Source organism: Tamandua tetradactyla, chromosome 4 (genome assembly GCF_023851605.1).
Source record: "Tamandua tetradactyla isolate mTamTet1 chromosome 4, mTamTet1.pri, whole genome shotgun sequence".
Lineage (NCBI taxonomy): Eukaryota > Metazoa > Chordata > Mammalia > Pilosa > Myrmecophagidae > Tamandua > Tamandua tetradactyla.
In genome coordinates, this window is record NC_135330.1 from 142,076,113 (window position 1) to 142,098,303 (window position 22,191).

A 22,191-nucleotide genomic window follows, 5' to 3' on the forward strand; every position below is an offset into this window, starting at 1 on the left:
CAACTGTCAAAAAATCTGAAGAAGTAATCAGACTCCAAATTAAGAATATAAAGAAGACTGATGTTATTAGACTTAAAGTAAATCAGAAGATAAAGTAAAGAGTAACATCAGCTGTATTTTAAAACTTTAATTTCTATGTAAGACCAAGGAGGAAAGATTTATTTTATCCAAAATTTGAATTATCTATAGCACACTGTCTTATTTAGTCTGTTTGCAGACTCAGCTTTATTTAACATAGAACCTAAAATTAAACAAATAAGACCTTAGCATTCTGTACAAGTTGATGTAATACCTTGATGCATTCAAAATGGTTCGGGCATAAATTGGAAAAGTATTTGTAAAGTCTCTTGAGGTTCTAGGGAAAAAAACACAGAATTGTAAACTTTCCCACCTGGGGCATTTCTGCTATTCTCTCAAGCTTACTGAGACTATAATAAAAAAAACTTTACAAGGTCTAAATCTAAGATCTAATCCTATTAGGAATCAAATTATCCTCATATAAACTTACAACAAGAAAACATAAAAATAAACTCTGAAATATATGAACCTCGCCTCAGACAAAGAAATATGCTAATGAGCCAAGCCACTGATCTGAAGCTTGTACTGATAACCCTTATTTCTATGACGACAAAACTAAGCCTAATTACAATTAAAACTTAATAGTAGTCAGTGGGAAACCTCGTTGTTACTCAGTGTGGCCTCTCTCTAAGCCAAACTCTACAAATAAATTCACTCTCCCCCCATGTGGGACTTGACTCCCAGGAATGAGCTTCCCTGATATCATGGGACTAATACTAAATATTGATTAGCCATGCTTTCAGGGAGAGATCCTAATCAAAAGGGGGAAATGCTAAATAAATGAAACAGCTTCCATGGTTAAGAGATTTCAAGTAGAGTCAGGTCATTGTTGAGGTTACTATTAAGCAGGTCTCAGCCAGATTCACAAACTGCCACAATACACAAAGCCTCAAGCAAACATGCTCCTGGGACCCTGAGAACATCCAGGCACCATTAAGCAAGCCACATAGCTACGTGAGATTAACGCCCCAAGCTCCATCTATTTCCCCAATATGACATAGTTAGACTCACTTGTAAATCTCCTAATCATAATTCTTTTACCTCCGTTATTTGAATTTAATGTTCACTTTGCTTATCAAGTTATTTTTCAGAAACTTAAAGCCTCCTGATTATCCCTATACTGGTTAATCCCCAAAACTCAGGAAAAACCAGTCCTGCCAAGAACAATCAGGAACTCATGAATTCCTTCAACCAGCAAGGAAAATAATTCCATTCCTCTGTCTCATAACAAGTTTGCCCTAAGTCAGAGGGAAGTATCTTGAACAGTCTTCACCCCATTTCCTCAAGATGGAGAAAGGGAGCATCAAAGGGGTGGGGGTGGGGGACTGTAGCAGACCCTGATGCATTTTTCATCATCTCCCCGAGTCCTGCAATGATCACTTTCTAAAGCAGCCCCCCTCCCTGTCTAAGTTGCAAAAATTTCCAGTTTCTCGTTTCTCTGATATCCAAAATCTCTTTTACACACCTCATAGATAAGTTCTTCTTTTTAACAGCTCCAGCTAGATGAACTTAATTGGCTTTAACTGACAAAATATGGGTAATTAAAAAGAAAGTTAACCTAGCAAAAAACTTGGCCTGATTATAACAGCAAAAATCACACTTACTGGACTGTAACCTAGATGTCTTGTTTGGCTGGTGCTATGTTTTGAAACTGCAGCCTGTAACTGGACAATAACAAGACAAGTCATGACTGACCCCATTTGTATCCCCTCATCTTGTTTTGCAACCCTGAAGTTGGGTGCCCTTGCACTTAGCACCTTACTGATTAATATAAGTCAGTCCAGAACTAAATACCCCCAATTTTTAAAGTTATTTTGCTGAACCAAGCCAGTTCTGATCAAGGTTAGGAAACCTGACATGTATAGTAGCCCGAGAGTGTAATCACTCTGTGCATACGCAGTGATTAGGCTCTGATCTCATCATCTCAAACCTCCTTGCTTATTATCCTAAACCCGTTTGTCTTTGTATGAATGCTGGAAAACACTGAAAGTTTCTGCAGTTTGGATAGAGAGATTTGGGGACTGCCCTCCTGTCTTTGTAAGGCTAGCTTTTGCTAAATAAACTTGCTCTTTTCTCAAGATCCCAGTGTCTACTGACTGACTTGGTGTACATGGGGCAAGGACTTAGTTTGGAGCTACAAACATAACTTCCTTTCATCTTCAAAGCCAGCAAGTAATATCTTTAAATCTCACCCTGGTTCTGACTCTTCTGCCTCCCTCTTCCCCTTCATGAACCCCTGTGATTACATTGGAGCCACTTGTATAACTCTGTATGGCAAAATTGGTTGATTGACAATTCTAATTCCACCTGCAACTTAAATTCCCCTTTGCTATGCAAGGTTCTGGGAATTCAGAGGTGGAAATCTTTGGGGGAAAGAGCATTATTTTGTGGATCAGTGAAGTGGTATAAATACAGAGCCTTGTCTTGTTTCTGATCTTAAGGACAAAATATTTAGACTTTCACCATATGTATGATATTAATTGTGAGATTTTGTGGATCCCCTTTATCAGGTTAAGATTCCCTTGTTTACTAAGAGTTTTTAATCAAGAATGGATGTTGAATTTTGTCAAATGATTTTTCTGTATCCATTGTATAATCATGTGGCTTTTCTCTTTTAATCTGTTGTTACATTACATTGGTTGATTTTCAAATATTGAGCCAGCTTTGTATTGCCAGAATGACCCCCATTGATTGTAGTGTATTATTCTTTTTAAATGTTTATGTATCGTTTTGCCAATATTGTGTTTAGTATTTTTTGCATCTCTTTTCATAGGGGTTATTGTCTTACAGTTTTCTTTTCTTGAACTGTCTTTGTCTGCTTTTGGTGTCAGAGTACCACTGCTCTTATAAAATGAGTTGGCAACTTTTCTCTCCTCTTTGTGGAAGCTGTAGTGCAGAATTGAAATTATTTCTTCTTTTAATATTTTCTAGAATTCCTCCGCGAAACCCTCTAAGACTGTTGTGTATAAATGTGTATGTCAGTGTTTGTATGTAACTATCAATGTAATCTCTGTAATAACTGGAGGACTATTATTCAGGTTATTTATTTCTTCTTATGTGGGAATTCTGGAAGTTTGTGCCCTCAAGAAATTGGTCCATTTTCTCAAGTTGTTTAAGTGCATTCTGTTTTTAATAGGATTCTCTTACGTTTCTTTTAATTTCTGGGGGGTCTCTGTTCCATTCTTAGAATTTTAGGCACCTACCCAGCTGTCCTGCTGTTGTGAGGTTTCCTGGGGCTGCAGCCCAAGAGAGCAGATGAAAGAAAACAAATAGCTGGGAATTTCCTCACTCTCCGTAACTCTCAAGAGACCCATTTCCTGCTTCTCAGACCAGAAAGTTAGGGCAACTCTTGAAGCTCTTTCTATCCACACCTGATGCAGTCTTCTAAATTTTGGCTTGTCTTTGATTCCAACCCTGGGGACACTGGAGGGGGAAAAATGGAAAGCCATTGCTGATTGAAGGTACTTTAAATTCTATTTCCTTTCCCAATCTGCCTGCTACCTTTTACTTTTCAGAGGCCTCAGATAGTTGCTCCCTGAATTCTGTCAAGGATTTATATTTGCATCAAGTGGGAGAGACAGGAGGATCATGTTACTCAATCTTACCCAGCACTAATCTCACTAAAGGATTAAACAATGGATTTCAAAGCATAAAAGCTGGGGTGGGGTATGGAGTGGGGTGTGGGAAAATAAATGTCAGGGGAAGGATCTGGGCCCTTTCTCTGTTGAGACTAAGCAAGTTCCTATGCACCAGCAAAGCAAAAACAAGAATTTTCAAGAGAATTTGGTACTTAATATTCTTTTAAAAGCACCATAGTTATTAGTATAAGAAAAAATATTGTTGAATTCCATTACTTTTTTTTTTGGTGGGGGGGTGGGGAGGCAGGTAAGTATGTTTTTATTTTGGTTTACACATGGGCATTGCTATACCCCGTAGTTAAAGCTTTTCAAGCCAGGTCACTTACAATTTTGTCTGACACTCCCAATTAACATCTAATCTAGTTTTTAACCATAGTCTCAAATCATCAGAGAACACTCACAGCCTGAATTCTGAAACATTTATTCAAACTTAAATCAAAAACTTGTATCAAAAATTATATTTATCCCTTCTTCTTCTATCTATTCTTGCCACCTATATTCATGATATATGACTAGAAACTTCTCACAAAGCAATATTTGATAGTCTGGGAACTAAGGAGTTATTAAAAGAAAGAAGAACAAAACCTACTGACAAATGATCAAGTATCATGTGAAAGGTATATTCATTATCTCCCTTACTTGCCTCTAAAAGGTAGTTATTAGTTAAATATAATTATCATCAATTTACAGGCTAGGAAATGAAGACTTTGAGAGAGATTCAATATTGTCTCCATAATTCCAAAAATCTATGATCTTTCTCAATGCCACATGCTTCTATCCATTCATGCCATCCATCCTTGAGAAGATAGGATCAAACTGATAACTAAAACTGGAGATAGTTTAAGAGATTAAGATTAAGAAGATTATATATGGCGGTATTAGTCCAGATTACACTCTTTGTAGAGAATTAGGCTAAAACTGATTCTTTAAGTATCTTCTCTTGTTTCTTATTATTACAATCATCTTAGTCACTGTCAACAGAGGTGGATGGAGTGAGAAAGAAACAGGACTTCAAATAAGAGACTGAAATATTAAAATTCTCTCCATTTCAGGATTTATCTGGTCCAGGGAACCATCTGGAGGTTATAGATTTCTGAAAAGTTAACCTAGTACATGGAACCTTTGTAGAGTCTTGTTTTGTTTCATTCTGAAGGGGGAAATTCCATATCAGGTATTAATTTATTGAGCCTTTATTATCTGCCAGATTCTGTTACAGTGTTCTGTGAACCACAAACAGAACATAAATTTCATTTACTTACTTCTGACAATAGTTCTATGAGCCAAGTATTAGAATTTATTTTCACTGAGTGCTTACTATTCTGGTACACTGTGTTCAGGATTTCCATATACTACCTACTTTAATCATACAATTCTATGCATTTGATAGACAAGTAAACTGAGGCTTGAGTTCAGTAATTGACCCAAGGTCATGCAACTCATGCTAAGCAGTAGAACTAGGATTAAAAGGTAATTCTAGCCCTATTGTGCTATACTGGCTCTTTTTTTTGTGAAAAATAACATATATGCAAAAAAGCTATAAATTTCAAAGCACATCATTGTAGAACAGATTTCAGGGTTTGGTGTGGGTTATAATACCACAATTTTAGGTTTTTACTTCTAGCTATTCTAAGATACTAGGGACTAAAAGAAATAGCAATATACTGATTCAGCACTCATACTCATTTGTTAACCCTGACCTTCTCTGAATAACTCCACCATCACCACCATCACCTTTGATCTTTCTCCCACTCTCTAGGGGTATTTAGGCTATGCCTATTCTAATTTTTTCAGGGAAAGGGCTGTTGATAATATGGCATAGGGGGATGGAACCAGTTGATGTTCTGGAGAGGCTGGCCCCTCTGCATTTCAGGACTTATCTGGTCCAGGGACCCATTTGGAGGTTGTAGGTTTCTGTAAAGTTGCCCTAGTGTGTGGAACCCTTGTGGAATCTTATATGTTGCCCTAGGAGTTCTTTAGGCCTGGCTTAGGAAAGGTTTTGGTTGGGGTTTGGCAAGTTACAATAGGTAGCAATGTCTAACTGAAGTTTGTGCAAGCGCAACCTCCAGAGTAGCCTATCAACTCTGAATTCTCTCGGCCACTGATACTTTATTTGTGACACTGATGTTCCCCTTTTGGTCGGGATGGCATTGTTGATCCCTGGTGCCCGGGCCAGGCTCATCCCTGGGAGTCATCTCCGACGCTGCCAGGAAGACTTTCACCCCTGGACGTCATGTCCTATGTAGTGGGGAGGGCAATGATTTCACTTGCAGAGTTGGGCTTAGAGAGACAGAGATGCCACAGCTGAGCAACAAAATAGGTCTTCCAGAGGTAATTCTTAGGCATATGTATAGGTAGGCTAAGCTTCTCCACTACATACGTAAGCCTCTAAGAGCAAGCCTCAAGATCAAGGGCTTGGTCTATTGATAAAATCCTTCATGTTTTTTTGTGACTGTTCTGTTACCCTTTGGATGCTGAATTATATTGAAAGAAATAATCTTTTTTAATTAATTTTTTTTTTTTTAGCAAATTTTTCTTGGGTTATGGTATTGGGGAATGGATACTGAATCTCTATCCTCCAAGCCCACTGGAGCTCTTCTTCCTTTCTCTCTATGTTTTCCAGGACTTCTTGGAACCTACTCTCTAATCTTGCTTCTGTTATTCTTTTTCTGTTTCCTAGGCCAAAAAATGGAAACTAGAGAGTCTAATGGGAGCCTAAATGGGTCTGTAAGCTGTGTACCCACTGAATTACCTTGCAGCAAACTGGCAGAGTAGCTTTCCAGGTAAGAGGAAGGACAACTGATCCTACCAAACCACACTCACTCTTGTTTGAAAGTTCACTGAATTTCTCCTAAATTCTAGTGTTCATAGTTACCATCTTTGGCAAGCTTTCCATAGTAGGAAATAGTTTTGTCATGATGTCTGGTATATGCCTCCCACATCACAGAACAGTTGAACTTTTATGTCCTAAGATTGTATAAATAATAATAAATATAATAATCTAGTACATCTCACACATTATAATTCTTGCATATTTGATGAATGAATGACTCACTGAATAAATGAATTAATGGATGACTAATAACCACATAGGTACCTCAGTAGTGAATCCTGGAATCAGAGTAAAGGGTAGCAACAAATAAAGTTTGCATGTGACTGTAGAATCTGACAGGGAAAGGAGGGAAGAAACAGAACGCAGGTAGTAGGTAGGAGAAGAAAAACAAAGGAAGTGGAAATGGCAATACAGTACCTTCTGTGCTTACGTCAAAAGCTAAAAAATCAATTCTCTTTCTCCTGATTGATGCTTCAGAAAGCTTGAATCCTTCCGTAGAACAAAACCAGGAAATTGGAGAATGTCCCCAACACTAGCCTGCTGAGTTCCACCAGGTCTGGTTTGAATGAAATGTAAAATCAAAGTACAGATATCTTCCATTTCCATTGAGAACTAAAAGCCTTTTTCCCTTAACTTTTCTTTTCTCCAGAAAAATATTATCCTTTGAAAAGACTAATATCATATCTGGATCCACATTAATCTTTTCCCTTAAGAAAAATAATTTGACTAACCCTATCTGGGATATATCATTGTCTGTTGACAACACATAGTAATTAGTAACAATGCTTAAGAATCAATGCCTTTCAGAAAGGATGTACTTGATCCAGAGGCAAAGGCATGGCTCTCATTGAATCAGTGAGGACTTATAGTACAAATGTACATATTCCTTTATTCATCACTGTGACAAACTCAGGAAGCCTCATTGAAAATATACATAACAGATAAGGTAGGTAATACTGTTGCCCAAATAAGGAGAATAAAGACAAATGAGAGTAAGACAATATACAGTTACCATAAAGAATCCTTAAATTGTAATTACTTTCATAAATTATACTTTTTACATAATCTGAAGTATTTTGCATTTAAGAGCATTGGAAGGACAAATAAATGTTTTGCTAAATGTTGGGAGATTCTGAGTGAAACCTGAAAGAGATTCATTTCCATTCTTGTCTGCTAGCATATGTTCATTGGGTTACTTTGGGCAAGAATTCTCAAACAACCTCACTAATGAAGCTGTGAGGTTTATTCCTGACTCAATAGCCACCTCCACCATCATCTCCGCTCAGAACTCTGCCTGTTCCCAGAACACATGCATATCTGCACCCGTGTGCACACACAGACTCACACGGAGAGTGCGGATACCATATAGAAGTCTCCACAAGGGGAGAAGAGCAGTGTGGCACCGACAGAAGGGTTGGAGGGTGAATAAACCAAAAGTAGGGGAAGGAAGTGAGGAATAGGAAACCAAACAGATGAGTGGGGAGAAAAGCAAAACATGAGATGATGGGCAACAGTTGTGAGGGGATAAGAATGTATGGGGAAAGGAGAACGATGAACAGAGTGAGGACAGAGCAGAATCTAGAGATGGTGGTTGAGTGAAACATGGCATGTACAGAGAAACCCAAGTACTTTGCTACAAAGTAAGGAGCCCATGTTAAATCTCATCCAATGGAATATAATGACTAAAAGAGTAAAAGGCATTTTAATAAAGCAGACTGTCTCAGAGCATAATGAAAACTGAGTAAATCACCAGCTTGGACATTATAGGTATAGCGAGGTACAAGACATAGGAAGCTAATTTTCATAATATTAGTGGGAATTTAGGAAGAGCCATTCTCAGCCAGAGAGTCCTATTAGCCTAGAGAGCCAATGGATCTCTTAGAAGAAATGATATTGAGGTCTTTGAGAAAGCTTTGCGTTCCCCAGCAGGGGAGATTAAGATTGGAAGGGGCTGTTTTTAAAAAAACAGAGAGCAAAGTCAGCTTGTTCTGGAGTCTCTCAAAGGATTTGAAATGCTTTTGAGGAGGGTGCCCCACACCATCCCTCTTTTTGGTGGAAACAGCATGGATGAAGAAGGTGAGTGACCATCCCACAGTGAAGGCAAACCAGACTTCTTCCTTCAATGACAGGCCAGATGCAGCAGTTAAGACCACAAAGGGCAAGGGGAGAAAGCTTAGCTTTTGTGGCTGCAGGAAGAGTGTTTGACTTGTCTTGATAATTCTTCAGATGGCTGTGCGAACTGAAAACTATTTTCCCTTTTATTGTTATTGGGACCATTCCATCTCAACGCACCTTTTGTGATTCCCAGACCAGGCAATGGCTGCAACAGAAACAATAGGAATAAAATCAACTCATGTTCTAGAGGAAGCTTGGGTTGTGCTTAGAGTAAAATACTTCAAAATTAAAAATAAGCCAACATAAAAGGGAAACTCATCACTGTTTCAGAGACTATAAATAATGTAGTAATCTCCCAGAAAGAAGCCCAGTTTTTCACTTAAAAGCTTGTTTGCTAGTTGAGCTATGGGAAACTATATCATGCCCAGAAAGCTGGTAATCTGATTTTTAAAATAGTCTCTGAAATTCATATGTCACTGCGTCCCTGAGGAAACAGGAACTGTTGGTTTTGGTTTGGAACTTGATGCTTTATTGTTTCTCAGCTGTGTGATGTGGAAATGTCCACTTTTACTTATGTGATCAGGACACTTACAAATGCCCCATTTCATTATTTAGGTAAGTTCTGTTCTTGCCTCCCACAAATTGTTGTTAGTAACATTTGGCTGGCAAATCTTTCAGCAGTCAGGTCTTCAAATATTTGAAATTCACCCTGGGCTGGGCTCAGACGTGTTAGAATTATGAGTGATGGAAGAATACAGTACACTGAAAAGTAGCTTACATTAACCTACAGGATGTTGGTTGAGCATGAGCGCCCGAGGATGCATTTGAAGGATTCACTGACTTACAGCCTGAAGCAATGTAACATCACAGTAGAGCAGAGGAACAGTTGTACCAGAGAGAATGTGCTCGTGCGTGGCATTCAAGGACAGGGTGACTTAAAAGTGCTGTCTCTGGCACAAGATCATCATCCTCCAATTAGCAACAACACCCATAGCATAGTCACAAAGCACAGATTTTAGGGAAATACTTTAAGTCTTATCAAAGTGTCATGGCTTTATATATTTAGTTATTCCTATTTTCAGGTAAAAAAAATTATTAATGTATTGGTTTAATTTTCGAAACAAATGAGTTGAGGTATATAGTAAGACACACAAATATTACAACCTGAGGATAATATCATTTGATAGAAAACAGAATAGGGATTAAGAAAGTAAGACACCACCATGCCAAATGAAATGGATTAACAGTGTTACATTATGAGGCAGCCTTAAAGACTGGTTTTGTGCCATGGGTTCCAAGGAAATTTGATAATGAAAAATTTGGTAGATTGTGAAATTGGCCACAAGTTAATCTGAAGTCTCTACCCATGTTTTGGGTTGTGCCTTCTCATGTTGGTCCTTGTGATGAACCTCATGGTTTGTTTTGGGCAATGAGAACTAGCAAATCTAATGGGAGTAGAGTCTTGGGGAGTATTTGCTTACTCTCTTGCTCCTGCTTGGAACCAGAGACTGCCATGTGTAGAATCTTAGACTAGCCTGCCCGATAAACCACATGGAAAAGAAATGAGCTGTCCAAGTTGAAGTCTGTCTAGACCAACCAGACTCCCAATGCCCAGACATGTGAGTGAGGCCATCCTGGACAATTTAACCTCAGCATAGCTGAGCCAGAAGAACTGTCCAGGCAATACAGAGAATCTCAAAAAAAAAATTGTTAAAAGAAGTTAAATTTGGGGGTGCTTCCTTATGCAGAAAAACCTTACCATTACAGGCTTGATATAATAATAATAATAATAAAATAATAATGAAAGTCCCCTACTACTAGTCAGAGGCCTGCCATGTGATGAGTCAGGGGCAATACTAGGCAATTTTCATATATTTTGCTTCCAACCTTTAAATAAAGTAGGTGTTCATAGCACCATTTTATAAGTGTTATACTTTATGTTGAGCTAGGTTATGAATCTAGTCATAAAATTAATAAATACAATGCCCGGCTTCATCTCCAGCTCTGCCAGGCTGAATTCCATGCCCTTTACAATGCAGCAGGATATTGAAGGAGGCTTCTCCTGCGGGGCAGGAATGCAGGTGTCATGGGAGGGGATGGGGGCGGGGCAGGAATGCAGGTGTCATGGGAAGGGATGGGGGCGGGGCAGGAATGCAGGTGTCATGGGAGGGGATGGGGGCGGGGCAGGAATGCAGGTGTCATGGGAGGGGATGGGGGCGGGGCAGGAATGCAGGTGTCATGGGAGGGAGATTGAGAGACAAACTCAGATGGGTTATTCAGATTCACCCAAAGGGATAAAATATCTGCACTGAATTATAATCTACTCAATAGTTTCTTCATTTGCTACTGCATAGTTTAGCAAAATATATTCAATAAATATTTCTTGAACTGATGAGAAAAGAAATGAAATGCATTTCGTAACAGTTAGTCTGAGTTGAAAATAATGGAAGGGGCTATGGTGTCAGAAGACATGAATATATTTCCTAATTTGAGCTGCTCATTAGAATATGTGACTAAGTGCAAATTACTTAAATACCAATTACCTCAAAAGAAAATGGTGGTAATAACACTTTCTTCACAAAATTGTAATGAGAGTTAATGAAGTACAATTAAAAAATAAAAGAATTACACATCTGGAACATAAAGGTATTCTATAAATAGTAAATATTATTAACTTACTAAGTAAAAAATTCAAAGATATTTAATGTAAAATATGCAATTCATTATTGACTATATTGGTAAATTTAGTATTTATTTAACTTTTTTGCAATGAAGACATAATTGTCATATAAATCAAAACATATACACAAAATATATTTTTTCTAGGTTTGTGTATCACACCCATTTTCTCCAGTGTTTGATAATGATATAAACATTAAATTTTTGCTCTCTGTAAAGCTTTTATAAATTCCTATTACTGAATTCCATTGTAGAAATATTTTGCTTATTTATTTTTTTGCATAGGCAGGCACTGAGAATCGAACCTGGATCTCTGGCATGCCAGGCAAGAACCCTGACTTCTCAGCCACAGTGCCCCCCCCCCCCCGGAATAGTTTTAAATATTTTATTTTTCTAGTTTAGGAGTTTGGGTAAGTTTTTGACAAAAAAAACACCTAAAAATAACATTCTAGTTTGTTAAAGCTACTGAACTGCAGTTACCATAATTGGGCTAGCTTTTAACAATGGAGATTTATTAGTTTACAAACTTCTAGTTATAAGGCGATGAAAATGTCCAAAATCAAGGCATTATCAAGATGATACTTGGACTCCTCTGTGAGATGGCAAGGCACATGACAGTGTCCACTGTTCTTTACCTTCTCTTCTGAGTTTTGTTGTCTCTAGCTTCTGGCTTCAGTGTCTTTGTATCTGTTTCTGTGGCTTCCTCTCTCAACTTCTGTGTCTTTCTCTCTGTTTCTTTCTCTGAATTTCATCCTTTTATAAAGGACTCCAGTAAAAGGATTAAGACTTACCTGGGCGCACCTCAAAAGGTCCCACCCACAATACATTTATACCCGCAGGAATGAATTAGCTTTAAGAACATGATCTTCTGAGGGGCATAAAGCTTCAGTCCCTCACAAATATTTTACAGGGAGTTAAAACATCTTAGTGTTGCAATTTTGAGATTTTTTTTAGCTCAAATAGAAAATTTTGTTTTTCTACTTAGCAGTGGCTGAGATCTAGGAAAATCCTTATTCAAGTCTCTTCTAATTTGCTCAGAAGCACGGTGTTTGCCTCATGGCTACTCCTCCGCACAGGCTGTGCTGGTGTCCTATCCTCCTCTGAAGGGGGCTTACAAGTGCTCTTGTTTGTTAGGTAGTGTTTCCCAAAAGTGATGAGTCTGCACTTTCATGGAATAGTCATTTCTCCCATGTTAGAAAACCCACAAAGTTCTACAAAAAATCTACATATGAGCCTTAAGAGCACTTGGATATATTTCACAGACAGAATATTAGTGGACGTTTGATGAAATCCATTGAAACAAAACAAACCAACAGATCTTTAAGTACATTCCTCATTGCAACAGGGATGAGTTAGGACCAGGAGAAGAGGAAGTTTTATCCTTTTCTCTAAGAAAGTCTCCATCTAGCATGGGAAAAGTTTGAGATAGGGAGATAAAAGGAGATGAGACTGGGGTTTTACATTAGATTAATTCTTAATATTGACCTGATTGGAGAACTATGGGATCTGCAGGCGGTGAGAGAGTAGACTTCACAGAAAAATAAAATTATTCCATGTCTGTCTATCATGAATTCAAATATTTTGCTGAATTGGTTATATTTGGTCAATTAGAAATTAGAGTCCCATTGAATAATAAGGCCATTAGCTATCTTCTATAAAATGGGATAGAAACGTTTTTTAGCTTGGGAATGTTTCAGAATAGTGAGAGTTAATTAAGCTTCCATTTGTAGAAAGAGCTTTGTAGACTCTAAAACTGAGACCTATTTCCCTAACAATTGTCTAAGGATTTGGATTTATTTAAGAAAAGAGAGGAAGTCCAAGAACAAAAAAAGATTATTCACTGCACTTTAAAAATAAAGTGAACTTTGGAGAACATTGGAGAAGAAAATTGACTTTCAACAAACCAGTCTATTCCTCTGCCTTTTTTTTGTTCAGTGGATCCCCTTCTCTATTTAAATTACTTTTTTTTTATATGTGGTAATATATATACAGCTTAACATTTGCTGTTGAAGCATCTCAGTTAAAGATTTCTATTTTAAGATAACACCAGTTTCTGACAAATAACCTCTCACACTTTGGTGGTTACACAATTTATTTCTCCTCATATAGCAGTCCTGATATTCCTGTTGAGTGGTTTTCCTTGAAGTGACAAATCAGGGATTCAACTCCTGCCTTCATGTGGCGCCATCAAACCTAATATGTGCCTTGGAAACTCTTCTCCATTCTAGCTGTTTGGTGGGCCAGAGCCATGGAGAATTGCATGGGCATCACCTGAAAGTAGCATACACCATTTCTGATCACATTCTAGTGGTTAAGATTCAACCTTATGTTAAAACTCAACTGTAAGGAAAGATGGGAAATGCATCTATGTTTGTTACTTGAAGAAATGGGGGAATGGACTTGAATATCTAACCAGTCTTTCAAAAAACAGAGAATTTTTTTATTGCTTACCATAGCACAGTCTTTGTGCTTAACATTTCTACGGAGCTTCCACAATTAATCTTCATACTAACTACAAGCAGATTCCACTGTGCCCAGTGGTGGGTTGCATGAATCAGCAGTGTAGAAAATGCTGGAGTGAAGGAGGCTATTCTTTTTTTTTTTTTTTTTTTTAAAGGAAAGACAGAGAGAGAAGGAAGGAAGGAAGGAAGAAAGGGAAACATCTTTTAAACATTTTCTTGTTTTATTGTATTCTGTTTCTCCGTTTTTGGTACATGGGCTGGGGCCGGGAATCGAACCGAGGTCCTCCGGCATAGCAGGCAAGCACTTTGCCCGCTGAGCCACCGCGGCCCGCCCTAGGAGGCTATTCTTGTGTAAACCTCATGGGTTGGGTCAAGTTGAATAATTGTTTAATGGACTCACAGCTAACTATTATGAATTATATTGCTTGGAGGAAGAGCGGATAGAGGGAAGAAAGTATATGTGAGAAGAAATTCAAAATATGTGGTTTTGTTTAAATGATCAGGTTTGAGTGGATGGGTTAAGCAATTTTTTTTTAATGACCTGAAAAGGGGAGAATGAGCATTTCAGGGAGGAGCATCCAGGCTGTGAATTTGACTCATTAAACCATCCTCTTCAGAGCACAGAACAGGAGGCACCTTTTTGGCAGCAGTTTTGTTCATGGTAAATGACCAAATCACCAGTTCAGGCTTAGATGGAATAGTTCAAAATGTTAGAAATTTAAATCTTATCCATAACTTCATGTGTATTGTTTTTAGAAGCAGCTGAATATGTTCCAGACTTTCTGAAGTTTGACCCACCTTGCAACTAAATTATTACAAAATGGGAAAACAAATTCATCTCACTTTACTCAGAGAAAAGAATTTTTTTTAAATTGGAATTTAATGTAACATCTGGAAAATCATGTCAAATTTCACCAAGCAGTATTTATGATATCAACATAGTGACAATAGAAATGGAAATACACATGTTGAAAAGTTCATCTTCTTTTGTAATATGTAAAATGACAAATTGCCTTCTTTTTCTTAGTATTCAAGTTAGATATTGCATTTAAATAGAATGCATGCTTTTTTTAAAAAAAGAAATAGCCTTCTAAGACCACATACATTTTTTTCCCTTGATATATGAGTTATGGAAAACTATTGATGCATCTACAAGTCTTGCTAGTTTGCGTGTACTTGTATTGGAAAGAAAACTTATGATTTTATGCCTTGTTGGCTCTATTGTCATCATCAACACTGATTGAAGTACTCATTAAGGGCAAAAACGTGTTTTGGAAATTGTGCAAAATTAAAGAAACAATAGGTTCTTCCATTTGAAAGGTTCACAGTTAAAAGGGGGAAATGAGAGAGATAAAGTGACATAAAAATATGAATGATAAAATCGTTTAACTCTCAACTGATGACTGCATTTGGATGGAGCTAAAGGAAATGCAACTGAGTGCAGAGAGGGAGAGAAAAGATTTCAGAATTAGTGTAGAATAGTTTACAAGGAAGGAGAATTTTCAAAGTTTGTATATAGTAGGGCAACCCTAATTAACAGAAGGAAGGTTTTATGGAGAGTAATGGGGAGCATGTTTCTGGTAGGAGGAGTCCTTTAGGAGTGAGTGAGCCATGAACAAAAGCTCTGCACAGGCTCATTGGCTAGAGCAGGACAGCCCCTGGAAGGGGTGGGGGGGGATGTGATTTGTGAGGAAATTTGGAAGTTCAGCAGATTGTCTAGGGAGAGTGGTATAACTAAAATGAAGCCTGAGGAAGAAAAGAAGAGAAAATTGGAAACTATTACACACATTGGTAGATTATACTGAGAATTAAACCAAATGATCCTCTGTGTAGCATTATGGGGATTATTGTATTGCTGTGTGCTCATAAGCACATTAGAGTTTAAATTTAGTGAATGATTTCACAATAAAACAAAACAAAGCAAAACAAACAACCCCCCCAATGTAATGTGATGGTTTTGGTGTCAGCCAGAATTAAATTTCAGTCTTGTCCCTGTTCATTACCAGGTGTGTGATTTGGGGCAAATTATCTCAGCTTTCCTAAACCTCAGTTCCTCATCTATATAATGGGGATAATAAAATTTCCTTTGGAGGGCTGTGGAGAGTTTTAACATAGACAATTAAGTGAATGATCTACTAGCATATTTGACTTGTAAAATACCTCAGTAAGTGGTAGACATTGTTTTTTATTAAAATAGAAGTGATTTTCAGCCCAGGGATGTAACATTTGAATTGGCTTAATGCAGGAGTTAGTCCCTGTGAGGTGGTGCCTTTCTGAATTCTGTATCATGCATGTAATTTGAATAATGAAACTTGCACATACAGATAATTTAACCTCTTCGATACTCTAAACTCTTTATGGAAGAAAAATCAAGTATAAATAAATAAACAGCCTAATCACTCCCAGATTTTAGACCAGAAGAATATCTAGAGGGAGAGCCTAATTAAAGTCACTGGAGCTTTAACAATCAATCAGCTACTGACAGCGAAGGAAACAGGGGAAGAAAAAGAAGCATGAGGAGGAAAGGGAGAGGGAGATGGCAGCTTCCAAGAGTGATGAGTGAACTCCGAGATTATGGTTCAGTGGACTGTGGAGCAGTTTGTAATCTCTACCTCCATTTCTCACAAGAGCAATAGTTTCACGGCACCTCACCTCAATCTCTGTAAGTGAGAATAAATAAAATGAGGAATTGTTTGAACCAAGTTAAGGGAATTATAACAATTTACCTTTTCATGATATGCTACAGTTTACTGATTGCTGTGACAACCCAGCGTGTAGAACTGGTATCCTCATAATCATGAAATAATCCTTTATAGAGAAAAAGGCAAGTGGGAATCTTTAAAAACAGCAATGCTGTAATATCTTGAATATATACCATATCTTGGCTTGCTTATATTGCATATAAGAACTATCAAATTGAATTTACAATTACTGAGAGAACTATTGATGTTGAGTTTTCTATTTTTAAAAATACTGCAGAGCATGTTTCTGCTTTGCCCTCACCTCATTTAGTAAAAACAAACAAGCAAACAAACAAAGAGAAGAAAAATATCAAGAACTAAGTAGAATTATCTGAAGCCATTCAACAGCTGAGTTAGAATTCACTCCACATTCCTTACTGCCTTCTTATATTCATAATGCAAAGCCACCTTCTGGTGCTTGTTTTAATATATGATACTCAACATACATTGGTTCTGGACTGACCTGAAATTTACACGTGAAGGTAGGAAGGTGCAAAGTGAAAAATAATGAAGATGTGGTTTACATTTGGAGTGGAGGGGGAAGAAGAGATAAGTGCCCCATCTGCCAATGGGTTTAACTAAATCAATTTTTCCTTACTTATCTGTCAGAATATTAAGAAATAGGCCACATCAAAGAAATGAAAAATGTAGAAACTGACATGAGAAAACCTGAACAAAGTGTCCCAACTTTGAGAAACTTGCTTAACCTCTTGGGCTTCATTTTCCTAACTTGTAAAGTAGTGATAATTACAATATCTATTAGAATAGATAATTATAGTGATTACTTCAGAGGGTTATTGTGGAAGATTAAATAGAGATTACATGACAAAAATCTAGAAAATTAGCACAAACTAAGAGCTCAATAAATGTTCCCCCTACCTCCTCCCCTTCTCCTTCTCTTTCTCCCCCTCTTCCTCTTCCTTACTTAATAAATAAATTTGATTATTTACTAAAGCTACAATTAAGCACATGATAAGCTTTGTGATTTGCAGCTTAACAATCCAAGTATTGGTTTGTTCAGCTGGATTTATCATTCTTTTTCGTAGCCATTCTGTCTCTCAGACTGGCATATTCTGAAAGAACACAACAGCAAAGCATTCAGTAGTCATGTCTTAGCTTTCTTCATCAAAAGAAATCATGAATTCCGTGAGCTGTTTAGATATGGTGAAATTTGGGGGAGTATCATTTTAAGCCTGCTATTATAAAAGGACATGTTTATAGCCATTTAAATGAATATGCAATAAATAAAGACAAGATTCTAACCAACTGTACAGCCTCCTAGTTATTTTAACTGATAACATAACCATGCTTTTGTTTAATTGTTTTTCATTTTCATGTTAAGAACTATATAAAGCCAATCCCTTTTTATTTGATTCTACAACATGGGTTCATTCTATAAGCACTTTTGTTGTTGGGTTATCTTCCACCATTAACTTTTATGTCCCACTTTACAAAAAGGGTAAAAGACTAATTTTTGAAATTTTAACTGGAAATGCTGAATTCAAACTCACAATATTAGCAAGCAAGTAATCTCCAAATACTATATGACGACAGCTCTAAGTGCTATGTACATAGCATAGTGATTGATTATAGCAATTGTAAACTTAGATGTCATTTAGTGAAGGCTGGAAAGAGAAATCCATTTAGCAGTTGCAGGTCACTAATTGATACCTTTGTAGATAACTTACTGCCAGAGAGGAACTTATGGCACAAAGAAATGTCCCATTGCAAATACTATTAACTGTCCGCTCATTAAGCACTTGGAAGCTTTGTTAACTAGGACAGACCTCAAAACCATTATTTCAGTCACTAAAGTGGCACTTGCTTGAAAGGGTTAATTTAATTTCCTAACATGTTTATAAGCTAGCTGAATGACTAAACTTGCATTATATTTTTGGGAGGGGGGAGAGAGGGGGTGCGAGATACTTTTTATTTGAAGAAAGGAAAATTGTTTCTCTTATAATCCCTTCACATCATTGTAATACACTAGTTGTTTAAATTTTTCAATATTTCCTTTCATTCATCACTTTGTTAATTTTAGGGGCAGAGGGATATTACAAATCTCATAGCCAGAGCCAGTCCATCTCCAAAACAGAGTGGAGTCATGACCCCTACTCAATAAACCTAAACAAATGATTTAATTTCAGTGGATTTTTTTCTATTTACTCTGCCTGCAAAATGAGAATGATCCTTGGACTGAATCTCTTTCTCTCTTTTCTAAAGCAATTTTATGCACACACCACACAGTCCATCTAGCATGCACAATTAGTGGCTCTCCATATAAACCTGCCTTATATTTTATCTTTCAGACAGGGAACCAGAGGGCAAAGCCGATTTAGATAAAGTATGTTTATGGATATAAGTGCCTGCATAATATTATCATTAAAAGAAGAATGCCCAAGATAGAATTTGGCAGTGTTGAAGTTTAAAGAATATCAAAACATTACCACTGATCACAGCCACATCCTGAGTGGCCCTCTCTAGACCTTCTCATACGTAATTTACCTGCAGATTTTGGCCCCGCTAACCACCTCCTCTTACTCAAAGTTTTCCTTTCCTTTTCTGCTTTCCACACCTCATGCTTACCCCCTTCTGGTTCAGTCCCTCCTTCTCTGATTCCTCTCAGCCCTTTGCAGCTTCTCATTAGCTCCTCACACCCTAAAGGTTTGCTGTTAGGGATATTTTCTCATCCCTCTTCTTTCTTTCTTCTGTACTTTATTCCAGGTGATCATCTTCCCCTGCAGCTTTACTTGTCATTTTGAGGGGAGTGACTCCCCAAGGAAGACTCCCAGACACCCAGTTCCAGCCACCTGCTGGCCCACAGGAATGTTAGTTTGGTACTTTGTCAGCAACGTTCTCTGGGCATATCCTCTTGCTTCTGCTTCTCTCCTGCATTTTACTCTTTGCCATGTCCCCTAACTTGATTCCTGGTTTAATTATGCTCCCTTACCTGGGTCCAGAAGTTGGGATGCTGTCGCAAGTTTTGCTCTTCTCTTTCATAATCCTTTACTCCTACCTTGTCCAATTAGTTAGAACACGCTGTTAATAATGGAGGGATTTTGCCATGAAAATGCAGCCATTTCCCCTGTAAAGCTCTAATTTCGCTCTGAGCCATAGTTTTAGTGGTTGTGGTGGTGGTGAATGGGAGGGGGTGTGTGGGGAGTACTTAAAATTGCCAATTATATGTATTTAATGTCTTCTCATTTAAAGCAATTCCTTCAAATTCACAACAGTCTTTTTTTTGCAAAAGTGGTCAGCCTTTCCAGGTTTCCCTTCTTTCTTCTTTCCCCAGAGCAGTCTTGATATAACAGAAAGCTTATTTAATAATAAGGCATCGTTAGCTCACTGGTGTCCATAGTAAAGTCCTACTTCTTGCCTGGTCACTGGACATCCTCATGGGGTCTGTTAATGCAGTCTGCCGGTGGTGAATTTACTGGGTCCTTTGGGATGGTTGGGAGTCCTCAGGGATCTTAGAGCTGCTGACTTGGTCTCACCTCAGCTTGCTCTCTCAGTTCTCACCAGTCCTATAAATCCTCTGACACCTCCTCAGTCATATTTTCCATTCAGCCCTACCTTAGGTTCTCTACCTTGCAACTTCTGTTACCAGCTTCCCTTGTCCTTCAAATGACTGTCCCATGACCAGCTCACTGGGCCAGATCTTTGCTAACATCTATCTTCTGTTGGAAAATTACAGCGCCCTTCGAACAAGTGTTATGACGAAGTCCACTCTGCTCTTGGCTCTCCCCTTTAGATATCTGGGGTTTTCTACCATACCCCCCTCAAGGTTTGATCAGAAGGTAAAGGAGTCACTAGCTTCTTACCTCACATCATCTGTGTCTCAGAATTTCATTCTCCCCTTGCACTTGATACAGGAAGGCCTAGTGATTGTGAGAGCAGACCCTGGAGTCAGACTGCCTTGGTTCAAATTCAATCTCCTCAACTTGCTCCCTGTGTGACCCTAACAAACTGCTTAAGCTCCTTGACTCAGTTTCCCCCTCTGTCAAACAGATGTAATAGCACCTGTATCAAGAGATTTTATTAGGATTATAGATATTCCCAATAAAGTGCTTAGGACATTGTCCAGCAAACTAAATTTAGATATGATTATTTATCCCTAGATCTTATTATGCTAGCTATTATTCTTTCTCCCATTCATCACATCCTTTCTCTCTACTTGTGACATAATAAAATTCCATAGTCAAGACGACTACACCTGGTTCTTGATATGCTAATGGAAGCACGGGTATTTAGGAATCCTGTTCCTGCTCAACCCAATACTTAATCTTTAAGAATATTGTCAAAATTCTCTTTTAATTTTTAAGGGCTTAACAACACTTTTTCTTTCTCTCTTCACTCCTGCCATTACAACCCTAATTACTCCCAAGTCAAATGTCTGCCTCTGGGGAAAAGTCATGTAAAAGCAAATTTAAGAGAGGAAACATGTTAATACACCTCATAATATAATCCCATTAAAATGATGCATCTTCCATGGCTCTTGAAGGCATTTCCTTCTTTCAATTCTTATCTACTACTCTTATCTCAGACTTTTGTAAAACGTGCTAACCAATTACATTGGCACCAATTTCTTCCCTGTCATTCTCTGCTCAGGAAGGTCCTGGAATCTGGGCATTGTCCATAGAAAAACCCAAGCTCCTTTGCGTCAAAGGCAAGCCTTCCATGACTAGACCTTATACTATCATCGTCTAAAAACTTCACATGCTCCAGACTTTAAATTAAAGAGAGTATTCACAGTTTCACAGATGTGCAACCTATATTCCTTATCTTGTATTTGTTATCACTGTCTGGAATGATGTTGCACGCCCATATCTGCCACTGAAATTCTAAGTAGTCTTCAATGCCCTGCTTAAATGTCACTTTCTCCATGGGGTATTTCCAGATTCCTTAGCAGAAACGAATTCCTCCCTCTTCTATCCTGTCATGTTACTTTCTTTAGATTTTTATTGTGTTATTTTTCACATTATACATTACATCACAATTAGTTGTGTATATAGCGTCTCTTTTTCTTGGGTAAGAAATGGTCATTTTTTATGCAATCACATTTCTTAAAATATGGTAAAAAAGAAGTAAATGGTAAATTTAGGAATTTCACAATAACAGAAAGGTAGTAATTTGCATAAAATTTTTCTTTTTATCATGATCAGATTCCCTTTTAGTAAATAGAAATGTCAGATGTGCTTTTGCCAACCTAATAACGATGTTATTTTGTTGTTGTTGTTGTGGGTTTACAGAAAAATCATACATAAAATAAGGTTCCCATATATCACCCTATTATTAGCACCTTGCATTAGTGTGGTATATTTGTTACAATTCATGAAGGAACATTTTTTATAATTGTACCACTAACTATAGTCCATCTTTATGTAGATATCCTCTTTAACGTTTGATATTTAAGTTCCTGGATGCAGGAGGCAGATCATTTTCATATTTTGTACTACACAGAGAACCTGGAAAAAGAGTAGGTCCTCAATGATTTGAGCAATAAATGAATCAATGAACTGAACAATAAAAATCCTGCAGATAAAATAAGTTAAATACTGCATTTTCTTATCTCTAGGCCCTGGAGACCACATTGGTGACACGTTTTATCAATTCCCAAGAGTTTCTTATATATAAAAATATTCATTTCT